This window comes from Callithrix jacchus, chromosome 15 (assembly GCF_049354715.1).
Source record: "Callithrix jacchus isolate 240 chromosome 15, calJac240_pri, whole genome shotgun sequence".
Lineage (NCBI taxonomy): Eukaryota > Metazoa > Chordata > Mammalia > Primates > Cebidae > Callithrix > Callithrix jacchus.
In genome coordinates, this window is record NC_133516.1 from 26,035,102 (window position 1) to 26,053,017 (window position 17,916).

Below are 17,916 nucleotides of genomic sequence, written 5' to 3' on the forward strand. Positions count from 1 at the left end.
GATTCCCTGGCAAAAAAGCACCACAAATCTGAGCGCCACTGTTTCAGCTGGCACAGTGGGTCGCCACATGGGAATCCCACAGATCCCAGTGCCTTTTCAACAGGTAACTGGAACACCTGGGAGAGAGTTGACCATTCAACTTAAAAAAATGGTTCTGAGGCAGGGAGCCAGGTGATCGGGCTCAGCTGGTTCCACCCCCACAAAAAGACAGCAAATGGAAATGCTCTGGGTTGAGAGTTTCACAGCAAGCACAGCTGAACGCAGGAAGGTCCAGCTCTGTGGGAGAAGGGCGTCCGCCATTACTGAGGCACTCTACCCCAATGGAGGTAGTCCGCCATTGCTGAGGCAGCCCACCATTGCCAAGGCAACCGACCATTACAGAGAGAGTCCACCATTATAGAGGTGGGCCACCATTGCCGAGGCAATTCTAACTACACGCATATAAACGGGACTGCAGGAAAGTTCACACAGCCACTGGGTGGAGCCCACAGCACCTCAGCAATGCCTCTGCAGGCAGACAGTGACAAGGCTGCCTCCTTGCTGGGAGGGAAGCCCTGAAAAAAAGGCAGCAGCACAATGGAAACTCATAAATAAAGCCCTAAATCCCTGGGACAGAGTACCTGGGGAAAAAAGGGGGTTTATGAGTTCTGCTGCAGCAGACTTAAATGTACCTGCCAAGCAGCTCTGAACGAACAATGGAGCTCACAGCTCAGCACTTGAACTCCTATAAAGTACAGACCGTCTCCTCAAGCAGCTCCCTGACCCCTGTATATCCAAAAAGTCACCTCATAAAGGAAAGCTCAGACTGACATTTGGCGGGTGTCCTTCTGGGACAAAGATAGCAGAAGAAGAAACTAGTAGCAACCCTTATGGTTCTGCAGCTGCTGCAGGTGTTCCCCAGGCAAGCAGGGCCCAGATTGGACCTCAGCAGTCCTACAGCAGAGGGGCCAGACTGTTAGAAGGAAAACTAAGAAACAAAAATAACTTTATCATCAACAAACTGGATGTCCACTCAGAGACCTAATCTGAAAGTCAGCAAATACAAAGACGACAGGTGGATAAATCCATAAAGATGGGAAGAAACCAGTGCAAAAAGAATGAAAACACCTGAAACCAGAACACCTTTCCTCCTACAAGGGATCACAACTCCTCACTAGCAAGGGAACAAGGCTGGATGGAGAATGAGTGTGATGAAATGACAGAATCAGTCTTCAGAAGGTAGGTAATAAGAAACTTCTGTGAGCTAAAAGAACATGTTCTAACCCAATGAAAAGAAACTAAGAACCTTGGAAAAAGACTTGACTAAATGCTAATGAGAATAGACAACTAAAGAGGAATATAAGTGAATTGATGGAGCTGAAAAACACAACAGGAGAACTTTGCAAAACATGATAGGTGTACCTGAATGTGACCAAGAGAATAAATCCAAGCTGGAAAATACTCTTCAGGATATTGTCCAGGAAAACTTTACCAACCTAGCAAGGCAGGCCAATATTCAAGTCCAGGAAATACAGAGAACACCACAAAGATATTCCTCAAAAATAGCAACCCCAGGGCACATAATCGTCAGATTCACCAGGGTTGAAAAAAGGAGAAAATGCTAAGGGCAGCCAGAGAGAAAGGTCAGGTCACCCACAAAGGGAAGCCCATCAGACTCACAGCAGATCTTTCAGCAGAAACCCTACAAGCCAGAAGAGAGTGGGGGCCAATATTCAACATCCTTAAAGAAAAGAACTTCCAACGCAGAATTTCATATCCAGCCAAACTAAGCCTCATAAGTGAAGGAAAAATAAAATACTTTGCAAACAAGCAAGTACTCAGAGATTTCATCACCACCAGGCCTGCTTTACAAGAGCTCCTGAAAGAGGCACTACACATAGAAAGGAACAAAGTACCAGTCACTCCAAAAACATACCAAATGGTAAAGAGCATCAACAAAATGAAGAATCTGCATCAACCAATGGGCAAAACAGCCAGCTAGCATCAAAATGGCAGTATCAAATTCACACATAACAATATTAACCCTAAATGTAAATGGACTAAATGCCCCACTCAAAAGACACAGACTGGCAAACTGGATAAAAAGCCAAAACTCATCGATGTGCTGTATCCAGGAAACCCATCTCACATGCAAGGATACTCAAAGGCCCAAAATAAAGGGATGGAGGAAGATTTAACAAGCAAATGGAGAGCAAAAAAAAAGCAGGAGTTGCAATTCTTATCTCTGCTAAAATAGACCTTCAAGCAACAGAGATCAAAGGAGACAAAGAAGGTCATTACACAATAGTAAAAGGATCAATGCAACAAGAAAAGCTAATGATCCTAAATATATACGCACCCAATACAGGATCACCCAGATACATAAGGCAAGTTCTTAATGACTTACAAAGAGACTTAGACTCCCACACAATAATAGTGGGAGACGTTAACACTCCACTGTCAATATTAGACAGATCAACCAGACAGAAAATTAACAAGGATATCCAGGACTTGAACTCAGACCTGGAACAAGCAAACCTAATAGACATTTACAGAACTCTCCACCCCAAATCCACAGAATATACATTCTTCTCAGGACCACATCACATCTACTCTAAAATTGACCACACAATTGAAAGTAAATCACTCCTCAGCAAATGCAAAACAACTGAAATCATAACAGTCTCTCAGACCAGTGTGCAATCAAGTTAGAACTCAGAATTCAGAAACTAACTCAGAACCGCACAGCTTCATGGAAACCGAACAACTGGCTCTTGAATGTTGACTGGATAAACAATGAAATGAAGGCAGAAATAAAGATGTTCTTCGAAACCAACAAGAATGAAGACACAACATACCAGAATCTCTGGGACATATATAAAGCAGTCTCTAGAGGAAAATATATAGCAATAAGTGCCCACATGAGAAGCAAGGAGAGATCTAATATTGACACCCTATCATCAAAATTGAAAGAGTTAGAGGAGCAAGATCAAAAAACTCAAAACCTAGCAGAAGACAAGAAATAACTAAGATCAGAGCAGAACTGAAGGAGATAGAGACACAAAAAAACCCTTCTAAAAAATCAATAATCTAGGAGCTGTTTTTTCAAAAAGATCAACAAAATAGACAGACCACTAGATTAATAAAAAAGAAAAGAGAGAATAACCAAATAGATACAATAAAAAACAATAAGATTCCACAGAAATTCAAACCATCATCAGAGATTATTACAAACAACTCTATGCACATAAACTAGTAAACCTGGAAGAAATGGATAAATTCCTGGACACTTGTACCCTCCGAAGCCTAAACCAGGAAGGAGTCAAAACCCTGAATAGACCAATAACAAGGTCTGAAGTTGAGACAGCAATTAAGAGCCTACCACCCCTCCCCCCAAGAAAAGCCCAGGTACACATGGGTTCACAGCCGAATTCTATCAGACATACAAAGAGGAGCTGGTACCATTCCTTCTGAAACTATTCCAAATAATCAAAAAAGAGGGAATCCTTCCTTCCCAAATCATTTTATGAGACCAATATCATCCTGATACCAAAACTCTGCAGAGACTCAACAAGAAAAGAAAACTTCAGGCCAATATCCATAATGAACATACATGCAAAAATCTTCAATAAAATATTGGCAAGCTAATTGCAATAGCACATCAAAAAGCTTATCCACCATGATCAAGTAGGATTCATCCTGGGGATGCAAGGCTGGTTCAACATACACAAGTCTATAAATGTAATTCACCTCATAAACAGAACCAAAGACAAAAATCACATGATTATCTCAACTGATGCAGAGAAGGCCTTTTATTCAACAGCCCTTTCTGCTAAAAACCCTCAGTAAACTAGGTATTAACAGAACATATCTCAAAATAATAAAAGCTATTTATGACAAACCAACAGCCAATATCATACTTAATGGGCAAAAACTGGAAGCATTCCCTTTGAAATCTGGCACTAGACAAGGATGTCCTCTCTCACCACTCCTATTCAATATAGTACTGGAAGTTCTAGCCAGAGCAATCAGGCAAGAAAAAAAATAAAAGGTATTCAAATAGGAAAGAAGGAAGCCAAATTGTCTCTGTTTGCAGATGACATGATCGTATACCTAGAAGACCCCATCACCTCAGCCCAAAAACTCCTGAAACTGATAAGCAACTTCAGCAAAGTCTCAGGATACAAAGTCAATGTGCAAAAATCACAAGCATTCCTATACACCAATAACAGACTTAAAGAGAGCCAAATCAAGAACGAACTGCCATTCACAATTGCTATAAAGAGAATAAAATACCTAGGAATACAACTAACAAGGAACGTAAAGGACCTCTTCAAGGAGAACTACAAACCACTGCTCAAAGAAGTAAGAGAGGACACAAACAGATGGAGAAACATTCCATGTTCATGGTTAGGAATAATCAATATCATGAAAATGGCCATACTGCCCAAAGTAATTTACAGATTCAACGCTATCCCCATCAAGCTACCAATGACCTTCTTCACAGAACTGGAAAAAAACACCTTAAGCTTCATATGGAACCAAAAGAGAGCCCGCATAGCCAAGTCAATTCTAAGCAAAAAGAACAAAGCAGGAGGCATCACACTACCAGATTTCAAACTATACTACAAGTCTACAGTAATCAAAACAGCATAGTACTGGTACCAAAACAGAGATATAGACCAATGGAACAGAACAGAGGCCCTGGAGGCTACACAACATATCTACAACCATCTGATCTTTGACAAACCTGACAAAAACAAGCAATGGGGAAAGGATTCCCTGTTTAATAAATGGTGTTGGGAAAACTGGCTAGCAGTGTGCAGAAAGCAGAAACTGGACCCCTTCCTGACACCTTACACTAAAATTAACTCCAGATGTATTAAAGATTTAAACATAAGACCCAACAGCATAAAAACCCTAGAAGAAAATCTAGGCAAAACCATTCAGGACATAGGCATAGGCAAGGACTTCATGACTAAAACACCAAAAGCATTGGCAACAAAGGCCAAAATAGACAAATGGGACCTAATCAAACTGCACAGCTTCTGCACGGCAAAAGAAACAGTCATTAGAGTGAATTGGCAACCAACAGAATGGGAAAAAAATTTTGCAGTTTACCCATCTGACAAAGGGCTGATATCCAGAATTTACAAAAAACCAAAACAGATTTACAGGAAAAAAACAAGCCCATTCAAAAGTGGGCCAAGGCTATGAACAGACACTTTACAAAAGAAGACATATATGAGGCCAACAAACATATGAAACAATTCTCATCACCACTGGTCGTTAGAGAAATGCAAATGAAAACCACATTAATATACCCTCTCACACCAGTCAGAATGGCAATCATTAAAAAATCTGGAGACAACAGATGCTGGAGAGGATGTGGAGAAATAGGAACACTTTTACACTGTTGGTGGGAGTCTAAATTAGATCAGCCATTGTGGAAGACAGTGTGGTGATTCCTCAAGGACCTAGAAATAGAAATTCCATTTGACCCAGCAATCCTTTACTGGGTATATATCCAAAGGATTATAAATCATTCTACTATAAGGACATATGCACATTAATGTTCATTGCAGCACAGTTTACAATAGCAAAGACCTGGAACCAACCCAAATGCCCATCGATGATAGGCTAGACAGGGAAAATGTGGCACATATACAGCATGGAATATTATGCAGCAATTAAAAATGATGAGTTTGTGTCCTTTGTAGGGACATGGATGAACCTGGAGAACATCATTCTCAGCAAACTGACACAAGAACAGAAAATCAAACACCGCATGTTCTCACTCATAGGCAGGTGTTGGACAATGAGAACACATGGACACAGGGAGGGGAGCACCACACACTGGGGTCTGTTGGGGGGAAATAGGTGAGGGACAGCAGGGAGTGGGGAGTTGGGGAGAGATAGCATGGGGAGAAATGCCAGTTATAGGTGAAGGGGAGGAAGGCAGCAAATCACACTGCCATGTGTGTACCTATGCAACAATCTTGCATGTTCTTCACATGTACCCCAAAACCTAAAATGCAACAACAACAAAAAAACAGTGGCTGCTACTGGCAGATGAACTTGTGGTGGAGAGTAAAGGGTGATGTCCTTCTTCTTTCTGTATTGCACCTTTGGAATTGTTTTTAATTCTTTATAAAAATCAAAATATTTTAAAATGAAACACAGGAACAAAGTATAATATTGGTTTCTTTGCAAATGTGAAGACATTTACCTCCAGACTCCCTCACCTCTCCTTCAGTTTCTCATACCTCATCCCAGACATGTATGAAATGCCTTCCTCCCACTGGCAGCTTCCCTCTGGTTGGCTATTGTCCTCTCTTTTCCTCCCCTCTTTGCAGACCTCTGCAAGAAACCCTCGGTTTGTCAGGCCTGGGAAATAGCGCTCTTATCCTCCCCAGACTTGCTGACATGGTTTGGATGTTTGTCCCCTCCAAATCTCATGTTGAAATGTGATACCCAGTGTTGGGGGTGGGGCCTCCCAGGAGGTGCTTGCATCATGGGAAGTAGATCCCTCATGAATGACTTGGTCCACTCTCACTCTGAGTTCATGCAACATCTAGTTGTTTGAAAAGAGTATGGCTCCTCCTCCCTCTCTCTCGTGTTCCCATTCTCGCCACATGACACACCTGCTCCCTCTTACCATCCACCGTGAGTAAAACCTTCCTGGGCCTCACCAGAAGCTGAGCGGATGCTGGTGCCATGCTTGTACAACTTGCAAAACTGTGAGCAAATAAATTTATTTTCTTTGTAAATTACCCAGCCTCGGATATTCCTTTATAGCAAAACAAAAGGACTTATGCACTTGCCCACACCATATTCCATTCCTTCAGCTGGTGGCCTGCCTCAGCGGGCTCATATCTGATCAATTAATCCATAATGAAGTATTAATGCCCAGACTAATGCCTAAATTTCCTGCACCAAAAGAACATGTTCTAAGAGTTATATACAGGTTCCACCATTTTATCTAATAATCCCATTTCTTGAAATATATTCCAAAGAAGTCATCAAAGGAGTGTGTAGTGGATCCTGTTGAAGCCCCCTAGCCCCCCTCTACTGAGTGTTGGTTGAAACTGTGCTCAGCTGATCCCTTCTCTGTAGGAAGTTACATGCCCTTCCCAACTACCCACCATGGGCAGCTCATAGCTGATGACTGACTAAAGTTAAGGATCAACTTTGGTGCAATTTCAGTCCAGAGCTCTGCATGTGGACAGGTCTCCAGCTGAGACCCCAATCTTCCGGAGCTCCTTCCCTGCCGCAGCCTGCTTCCGGCTCCTGACCTCCTCGCCCCTGCCTCAATAAATCACATGCACCTGAATCCTTCTCAGGCTCTACTTCTGGACAACCTAATTTAAGACACTGGGAAACATTAGACTCATGAAAAAGGTTTATTGCAGAATAATAGAAATAATTAGAGAAAAACTAAGCGGATGTTGATAAGAGAGATTGCCTTGAAGAGGCGGAACTGGGGTAGGAGAGTGTTGCTTTTCACCATAAGCTTCCCCTCTGACTTTAATTCATTACCAGGTGCTTGGATTACTATGATTAAAATATTTTAAATTTAAAAATAAAAAACAAACACCCATGCCTCTCCCAAATGAAGTGATGGTCCTGCATTTAACGACTTTCATTTTGGAAATTCAGTCCAGAAAATTCAGTACGTTTCGTAGGGCCTACAACAAAATCTATACTCCAGGAGAATTTCTCTCTATATATGTATATTATTTTCTGCCGGAATTTGGCTGTTAACTGTAAGTAACCAAATCCCAAATAAGGATAAAGTAAAAAAAAAAAAAAAAAAAATGGAGCCCCAACTAGTTGTTACTAAGCCACAGGACATTCCGATTATCTTAACTACCCAATGTTGATAGCCCTTAATGTGGCTTTTAGATTAAATGAAGAGGAAGGAGAATTTGAGGAACAGGATAGACAGCTGAGCAGAAACTCTGAAAGGCATTGGATCTACCAAAACTGACCCAGAGCACAGCAGCTCCTGCCTCTGTGTGGGGTGAGGCTCTGTTAGAAAGGAGGGCAGGTCCTCACTGCAGTGGGGAGAGGACAAGGAGGTAGAGAGCTGAGCTTGGCCAGGTGACTGAGTTGGCCTCACTGAGGTGTGAGGCAGGAGTGCCAGCCGAGAAAAGCCCGGGGGAAGGACATGGCCCACAGGCATCCATGCAACAGCTGCTCATTCCCCATTTGTGCCAGGAACTGGGAGGGGGCTGGGGACCCTGGCGAGCAATGAAGGGAAGTAGAGAGTATCAGTCAAGGACCTTTGATTGCAGGCAGCAGAAACAGATTTTGTTTAACAGCAGCAATGAGCCACAGAAGTAGAAGAAAGCTGTAGAACCAACTTGGAAACAGGCAGGAAATAAGGCAGATCAAGGCAGAGGGGCTAAGAAGAAGGTACCACAGGAATGGTCTGAGAGCAGGTGTGGTCAATGCTAACAGCATGAAAGGCCAGCAGCCATTTCTTCCATCTGGTATGTCCCAGAAGAAAGCATCACAGTGGCTAAGCATAGGCTACACGTCTGTCCTAGGTTGTGTGGGGATGATCACAGGAGGGGTCAGCCTCTCATATTGTGAGTGGTGGGGCTCTATTGGAGTTACTGTCCTAAAAAGATCACATACCATGGTGGATGCCCCACAAGGAAATTGAGGTGCTGAGAATGTGAATGAAAAGATTTCCTGGGGGAGCCAAGATCTAAGTTGTGATGTTAAAGATCAGCATGGGCTGAGCCAGTAGAGGGGATCAGGTAGCTGAGGAGTGCTCTGGACAGAGCACACTGCCAGGGGCCAGATGCTGGAGAGGCTGGAGCAGTTTTGGAAATTGTGAAGATCATATTTCCCCATTTTACATGGTTCCTTATTCTTACAGGAGTAATTCAGTTGATTCAGGTAATGATGCAACCTCAGCTAATGAGGCCTGGGAACAGGGGACATCAGCATCTCCTTGGGCTGGATGCACAGCATGAGCTGGGTATGGCAAAAGAAGGGCCTGAAGAGCTCAGCAAGGCCACTCCTGAAGGGTGCTCAGCGTTAAGCATCTCCAGGAGGGGAGAAATGGAAAGAATCCTTCCTGCCAGCAAAATACTCCTGATTTTTCCAGTGCATGTGACTTCCTATACAAGTTGCTGAGATCATCCAACAAAACAATAGAAATTGAAAGAATCCTTCCTGCAGTGGGTTGAAGATTGTAGAGCTAGAGGCAGGCTGAGTTAGAGGCTGTTGCTATAATCTATTATAGTAGAGACAAGACAAGAGCTGAAGGTGCAGGACACCAAGGGCAGTGAGCAGCAGGCAACAGTAGGTTTTGTTGTAGCATAAAAGGGGTCCCCAAGGACAGTCTCTGCATGTACACAACTTTGCAAAGCCTCTGGGTTTCCTGTTGACATTCTAGCCACAAATACGACACCCAGGGTTAGGTCAGGTCACAGGTTCAGAATGGACCTTAAAGATGGAAGGACTGGGTTTCAGACTCATAGCTGCCACTTTCCTGTTGGGTGGCCCTGGAGGCAACACTTCTTGTCTCTGGATCTCACGGAGAATAGTTTGACTCCTCAGCATCTGCTCCCTCTTTGTCCAGTAAGACCTTTGATTTTTGTTTGGGATCTTCCCTGTCTTCATTCTCCAGGAGTGGCGCTCATCCCATGGACAACAAGGATTGGTTCAGGGATGGGCACACGCCCTATGCCAGTCCAATAAGAATGAATCTTGGGAATTTCTGTGGATGCCCTGAGATTGTTACTCTTTCCTACTGAGCTCAGCCCTGAAGTTAGTCATTCATTCTGCAGCCATCTAGCCTTCAACATGGAGGGAGCCACAACATGGAGTTCGAGAATGGCAGAGCTGAGAGACCAAGAGAAAACGAGTCCTGGTGGTACTCTCAGCCCCTGGAGCAATCTAGACCTGAAGCCTGCAAATTGCTCCTGATTTTTCCAGTGCATGTGACTTCCTATACAAGCTGCTGAGATCATCCAACAAAACAATAGAAACAAACAAGCTCTGTAGTGCCAGATTCTCAAACCATTACCTTGACACCAAGGCCAGAGTTTGGTTGGTGGCCTTGAGTTTTTTTCAGAGGAAGTAGGTCCTCTGCAGCAACTGCCCCTTTGGGCAGTGTGTTCATTTGTTAAAGACATCCTCAGACACAGGCATGCTGGCCTGCTACAGCTAGTGGTAAGGACACAGGACGGGCTCTGCTCACCTTCATTGGGAAGGTGCCCAGGCAGGTAGTGCCCAGCTCAGCTCTGGGAAAACCAGCAGGTATGATTTGCTATCTCTGTGCCAGCACACTGTGTACTACAACCACCGCTCGAAGAAGTGTTTCTCCATGGGAAGTTCAATGGAAGCTGGTGATGCAGCCGCGAAGGACACGGGAGGTCCCAGGAAAGGAGTCTGATCGCAGCAGCATCCAGTGATGGAGGCAGCAAGACCTCCCTGTTTGGGGTCATAATCAAAGGTGTGGAACTTGGTGTGTGCTTAGGGTGATTGTACCAGCCCCTTCCCAATGAAGCTCATGTTTTCCTCACAGGATCTCCATCATTGTAGTGATCACAGAACTGACAACAGAATCTTCCCATGCTGAAGTAGTGATGGAGGGTGCCAAGGGGCTTTGGCCTGTACTGTTCCTTTCTCAGCGGCACACAGTGTGCAAGTGTTGGAGCCGGGGAGCTGGGTTTGAATACCGGCAGCTGTGTAAGCATGGGCGACTGGCTTGACCTCCATGCCTTAATTTCCTCTCTATAAAGTTCAGGCAATAATAGAGCTGATTTTATAAGTTGTTGTGAGAAGCAAACAAATATATCTAGGGAGTTAGGACAGGGCCTGGCCTGTAGTGAGGACTCTGAGTCTGTGGAATAAGTATTACAAACAAAACTGTCTTTAGCTGACCGGCAAGGCTAGACCTTGAATCAGGGCTTCTGACTCCAGGATCCACTCTGACTCAGCCAGGAACAGCAGGATGATGTTCACAAACAAGAGTGCTTCACCGGGCACAGCCACGCCCTCAGAACACAGAAGCCTCAAGCGGAATCCCTGTCAGGTGCTCCCTCTGAGTCAGTGGCACGCTGGGCACATTGTCATTAATTATACTCAGAGCAAGGATGTGTCAATGTTCCCATACCCTGCGTCTGCAGCTGCCAACAGCTGGGGAAACTGAACAGAAGCCTGTGCCACTAAATGTTCGTATACTATTCCTGCCTTCTTAGCCTCCCAACTTCTGGCTGCCTTGGTATTTACGGACAATAGGCAACTGGGGATTCAATTGAACATCTGACCTGACATTCAGGGTGGCAAAAATTTTAATCTTCTTCCCCACCTGGTGTGAATGAGGTGGTTCTTGGGCATGTGACTCTTAGGAGTTAGAGGTCCTGGGTCTTGTGAACACACAATGTTTACATAACAAGCTCCAGGACATACCAGAGATGAAATAAGATTCATTCCTACTAGGTGGGATGCCCAGATTCGCTAGTTTATGATTTTGAGGGGACTCCTATCTCCCAAATTGGGCTGGGAGGACATCGGGACTGAGGTGAAACATTAGTCACTCTGAATATTCTCCACTCAGCTTTGCATAAAACTAAGGGGGACAATTCCTCCGTTATGACCACAGCCTCTTGGCTTGGCAGTTTCAATCATCTTCTAACTGATCTGGAGCCTTCTCTTATGCCCCTTCTGAGCCATCCTCAAGTGGCCACATGGAGAACTCTGTGAAATACGAATATGGATATGTCATTCCCTTGCATGAAATTATCTCATGATCACTCTCCTGTGATCTAGACCAACACTGTTCAATAGGACTTCCTAAGATGGTAGAAATGCATCCAGCACCGACATGCTTAGAGGCTCTTCCAGCACTCACAGCACTGATGTGTCTCTCCTCTGCTCCCTCCAAGGGTAAAGGCCGTCTCCTGGAGAGACGGTCCTGTGTCTATTCCCCTTTGGGTTTCCACTGCCTAGGACTGATTTTAGTCATATCAGGCATTCATTGGATGATGGCTGAAGACAACTGGGTGACCATATAGGGATTGGACAGAGCAGAAATAGAACCCTTAGCACAAGTGGCTACTGAGCACTTGAAATGTGGGTAATGTGTTTGAAGAATTGGCTTTTTAATTGTATTTCATTTTAGTCCATTTAAATTGCCACATATGGCTACCATATTAAACTGCACAGGTCTAGAGAATAAAATCCAAAGTCTCAGGCACAACGCAGTTCTCCTTATCTGAGCAGCCTAAATTTTATGCCAGAATTCATTCAAGTTGGGAATTCCAGCCCTAACAAATGGCTTACAACTCCCTAAACATTGTGCCTACTTCACACCTCCATGCATTTGCATCTGCTGTTCTCTCTGCCTGGAATGTTCTCATACCTTGCCTAAACTCACAAGCTGCCTGTTTTAACAACCCTCCTTCAATAAGTAACTCCAGGTTACCTCCACTATCAAGGTTTACCAACCACCCCTGCCCATCTCCCCAATCAGAATTAATCACACCTTTGTGCATCCAGCACGGACATGCTTAGAGGCTCTTCCAGCACTCACAGCACTGATGTGTCTCTCCTCTGCTCCCTCCAAGGGTAAAGGCCATCTCCTGGAGAGACGGTCCTGTGCCTATCCCCCTTTGGGTTTCCACTGCCTAGGACTGATTTTAGTCATATCAGGCATTCATTGGATGATGGTTGAAGAAATAAACAAAATTATCATAGCAGACATAAGTCACAGCTTAGGCTGTCTTGAGTCCAACTTCCTGCCTTATTCTACCTGTGGGACACCCTGGGACATCTCTTTATGTGTGACCTTGGGAGTTAGGGGAAGTCAAAAAGAGGATCCTCTTCTCACTGCCACAGCCACTTATTCCAAGGATTAATAAAAGCATGAGGGATGAAGTAATACCAGGGCAAGTGGTAGCACATCTGGGCCTTAGCATTTCTGTTGCCCAGTTTGCCAGCAGCTCCAAGATTGGGTCTCTAGTCTCTTGTCAAACATGCCCTGATGGCCTCCCAAAGATTCCCCGAAACAGTCATCTACCTCCTGGTAGTTAGCTACTGAGTGACCTTCAGCAGCAGTTATGCAGATAAAGATTCTGGGTCAACAGGGTCCTGTAGGAGGGGAGGGTATGTCCCCCTGTAAGGAGACTCAGTGCATGATGGGGTGAGCTGTTACAATGCACACAGCTGCAGTCAAAGCTAGAGCAAAAGACCCCCAGCACGCTGGGAAGGACCCACCTGAAACTAGAGGGAGGTGAAACTGACAATGCCAGGGGCCTGGCCCATACCAGCAGGGCAGAGCACCATCCACTCCAGCCAGAGTGGCTGGGATAGCTGGGTGGTTACATGCTGGGCCACAGTTTGGGCTGAGGGAGAGGAGGTAGGTTACCTTGGAGATTCCAAATAATGCTGAAAGATTGTTTTGATAGGAATTGGGAGACTGGGGGTCATGGTGGGGATCTGGAGTCCTATTGGCAAGTATTTTTGGTTTGGTTTCTAGTCTCTTAAATAAACGTACCTTCAAATACATTGTGAACTTAGAGCTTCGTTCATCTGTTCAACAAAGTTTGTGAAAAGCCTCTTCCTTTGCACGAGGGATGATGCACGCCAGCCCTCTTTTCCACCTCCGGGCCTTTGCCCAAGTTGTGTCATCTGCCTGGATTGCTCTTTTTGCCTTGTCTGAGCAGCTCCTACCCATTATTCACACTCAGCTTAAATGTTACCACCCTACAGAAACCTTCCTTGACTCCCAGATTAGATCAGCTGGACTGGATGAAGTCTCCTGGTAGCTCACTTCATAGCACTTACTAGAGCTGGAGTTGTTTAGTTATTAGTGGGGTCATTTGAAGAAAGCCTTTCCTCCTTGCTAGGTGGCCAGCTCCATGAGGGCAGGGATGGTGCCTGTCCTGTTAACAGATGCATCCTCAGCACCTCATAGCACAGAGCCTAACAATGAAACATTTGTTGAGTGACTGAACAAAGGAGGGAGGGAGGGAGGAAGGGAGGAAGGAAGGAAGGGAGGGAGGGAGGGAGGGAGGGAAGAAGAAAGGGAGGAAGGAGGGAAGGAAGGGAGGAAGAAGGGAGGGAGAGAGGGAGGAAGGAGGGAGGGAAAGAGGGAGGGAAGGAAGGAATGAAGGGAGGGAAGGAAGGAAGGAGGTAGTGAGGGAGGGAGAAAAGAAGGGAAGATTGCATCATTCCCTCTTGGCCCTCTGTGTGCCCACAGTATGTTACTTGTCCCTACATATGCTCCTTACTCTTAAAAGAGGAAATAATAAGTGGCCTCTCTAGGCCAAGCACTTGAAGCCCTGGGACCCTGCACCCCTTCCAAGCAGGGTACCACTGCTGTGTCTCTGCCATCCTCAACTTCACACCAGGTCCTCTGTAGGGTGTACTCCCTAGGGTCCTGGATAAAGACCACTCAAAATAAATCCCCACCTTCCCAAACTACTGATACAAGAGTTGTAGGTATCCAGTGTTTTATTCTGAAGCTCAAACATCAAATAACATAAAGACAATATTTCCTTATTAGTATTTTGCACGTTACACCTGAGGAGAATGAAGACTTAAAAAAACTGAGCACGATGTCCACCCAATGTATACCCTGAATAGGATCCTAGACAACACAAGGAACATTAGTGGAGAAATTGGCAAAATCTGAAGAGACTTTGTGATTTATCTAACAGTATTGTACCAATATTAATTTCTGGGTTTTGACAAATGTTCCATAGCTATGTATGATACTGACATTAGGGGAAGATAGGTGAGGGGTATATGGGAACTTTGCATCATGTTTGCAACTTTTGTGTAAAGGTAAAATTATTCCAAAATAAAAAAGTTTACTTAAGAAAAGAGTTCATTCAATTTATTCTTTAAAGCGCTGCAAGACATAAAACTCTGGGTGGAGAAATGATGGGTGATTTTTACTGTCTTTATTATACTTTCTCTACTTTGTACAATAATAACATGTATTGCTTTTCAAATTAGAAAAGTATTTTTATTAAAAATAATTAAATAGCTTGACTTAGAAGATGTTCAAGTGTGTTTTTAATTGAAAAGACAATGACATCATTAAGAACAAACTGTGGAAGTTATAATAACCCACAATATTACTACCACAACAGAACTGGTTTCTCAATTTTGCATGTAACTGTTCACATGCCAACATAATTCTAAGCTGCAGTCGTCACTGGCTATCATTCTAACGCAGGTGCCTGCTTGTATTTCCTTCAGATGCAATTAAAATAGACTGTACAGTGATATCCAAATGATAAGTGCTCAAAATGTGCAGCTGCTTATATAGAACAAGTATGCAGAGGTTCTAAAGATGGCATGCTCAGCCCTTTTGGCCCCTTTGAGACCTCCTGCCCTTGCCATGAGTACAGGGGGCATGGTCAGATAGGGGTCTGGGGGGTCATGCCTCCCTTGCCATCGTGTCCCAGAGCACACCCATGTGACACCAATCTGAGGCACAGCTATCTACTGGGAGTGGAAGAAGCTGCCTGAGAGCCCTCTAGAGCTGGACATGCAAAATGGGCACTAATGGGAGTCTGGTGCTCTGATGTCATTCTAGATAGGAGTTTTGGGAGAAAAAAATGGGTGGTTCCATCTCCTCTTGCTAAGTGAAGCAGAGAATTAAGTTAATTATTCAAAGTAAAACAGCCTTCTTGAGCATCAAACAGGAACCAGGAATCCCGGGGTTTTGTGATGCTCTGTCCCTGCCTAGCCCTCCCCCATCCTATATGCTCATCTTGACCTGAATAACGTTCTCTTGAACACCTACCAACGGTTGTATGAGCAAGTCCAAATCCTGTTAAATGAAAGCTTTCTTCTTTTACCAACTTGGAACTGCCATTTCCCACAAAGAAAAGTGATACTTTCCTTGCCTGTTCAAAGACACTAGCCTGGTCCCATAAATGTGGAAAGCAGCCCTTTGTCCACTGCACAATATAAGTGGCTCTGCAGCATCCTTGCAATTTACGATTACACCTCTGTCCCAGGAGAGGGACCAGAGTGACACATTCCCTGCTTGGGGTGGTGGAGGCCTGGCTTGCCAGGGAACCCTGACCTTGGACAAGGCTCAACTCAAGATCATTGGCTGTTCCTTGGACACCTGTGTCTGGGACCATGACCTTGCTCCTCTCGATTCCCCATGCTACTGGGGAACTAGACTCCCACCTAAAACCAGCAGCAGTTGCTGATGGGCCAAGTGCCAGGTCCTTGGCCTGGCATCAAGGTGCCCACCAGGCTCTCTGCTGCTTCTTCCATCAGGCCAGTTCCCCTGATGTCCCTTGGTACAACTCCTCCCTGATTTCCACCTCCTCACATCTGCTCCTCCTCTTCCAATGTCCTTCCTGGACCCATGAATTTCTACCCATTTCAAAACCTGACTCAAGCTAAGCTTCACAGAAGGGGACCAGCAGCATCAGCTTGCTACAGATACAGAATCCTGGGCCCCACCCCAGAACTGCAGCAGCGGAATTGTACTTTAGTTAGCCCCCTGGGATTCTGATTCGTGTGCACCTTACAGTGGGAGAGACAGCTTTTAAAATGAAATGTTCTCAAAGTATGGGCCTTGGGCCATCAGTAGCAGAATCTCCTTGCTGAAAATGCAGGCTCCTGGGTCACACCCTAAACCTGCAGGAATTAAAATATCTGGGTGTGAAACCAGGAATCTACCTGTTTACCAGATATCCCAAAGTGATTCTTTTGAATTTCAGGTACAAATTATAAATTGCATACATAAAAATCATAAATTGCTATAATGTATAAACCTATTTAATAAATTACTTCAATAATAAATTGTATAACATTGATTATAAATTATTATGCATTGCTATATAGATATTGTATTTAAACATACATTAGTAACTATTACATGTGATGATTTTTACTTTGTACTTGAAACACATTGGAAAACAGCAAACCGTTTCTGAGATGGTTGACTTCTTATTTGACCACTCTAACCTGTAGCTGTCTTATTCCCAGAGCATCTTTCACACACATACATACATATATTTCCAGAGAATGAAATAAAATTATTTTGCATTGGGGTTTTTACATTATGTTACTTTTTGTATCATTCTGCAATTTTATTTTTCTCACTCAACAATGTGCTTCAAGAGCTGTCTAGGACAGAAAGTGGATGGTTACCTCATCATTTTTAGCTGCATGGTGTTTCATTGTATGGATACACATTGTTTAAGCTATCAATGGACTCCTAGGTTATTGACAATCTTTCTGCTTGCCCAAGTAACACTACAGTGAACATGCCCAAACATACCTCCTTATGCCAAGGCATGTGGGTTTCTTTAGAGGAGAAACCATGACATGCTGGAAAGTGAAATTGCTGGTAATGAAGGGATGAGCATTTTGAATGTTAACAGCTCCTGCCAGCAAAGCTGCAGCCCTACGATCCTTTGCACCTTCAAATTTCATCCCTTTGTTTGGGGGTTGATTCACACTGAGTCTGGAATTAAACGTTCTGTTTTGGCATCAGAACTTCTGCTCCAAAGATGTTCAAACTCACTTCCTCGCACTACTGGTAACAGCTGACATTTACTATCCTTTCTAAGCACTGCTCATGACTTCACTCATTTAATCCTCCACCTCAACAACCCTTTGAAATATTTAAGGGTATTTGCATTACCCTCAGAATACAGATGCCAGCCTGAGGCCTTGACCAAGTTTGGACAGCAACGAAATAATAACCCAAGATTCAAAGTCAGTGTCTGCTGCTCTCCCTTGTTTGCTCTTCAGAGTGCTCAGTAAGCCAGGGACCTGATCAGACTGAAGCATCTTCAAATCTTGGTTTGAGTCCACATATTTATAATGGACTTATCTCAGGAAATGACACAGTAGGATTTGCACTGTGTCAGTCCTGTCATATATTTAAAATATGTACATCAGAGCTTTATCCAAGGCTTATGGAAGGTCTAA

At 44.1% G+C, this 17,916-nt stretch overlaps 1 protein-coding gene across 7 annotated transcripts in view; it reads right to left on the reverse strand.

Annotated features, from left to right (window-relative positions):
- LOC144579515 (uncharacterized) overlaps positions 1–13,906 on the reverse strand; it is a 55,592-nt gene extending 41,686 nt beyond the window's left edge. For all 7 annotated transcript variants that reach the window (XR_013527248.1, XR_013527245.1, XR_013527242.1 and 4 more), the window contains exon 1: positions 13,499–13,906. The gene's annotated coding sequence lies outside the window, so the exon portion shown is untranslated. The remainder of the gene's footprint in view (positions 1–13,498) is intronic.
- Between the last annotated feature and the right edge of the window lie 4,010 nt (positions 13,907–17,916).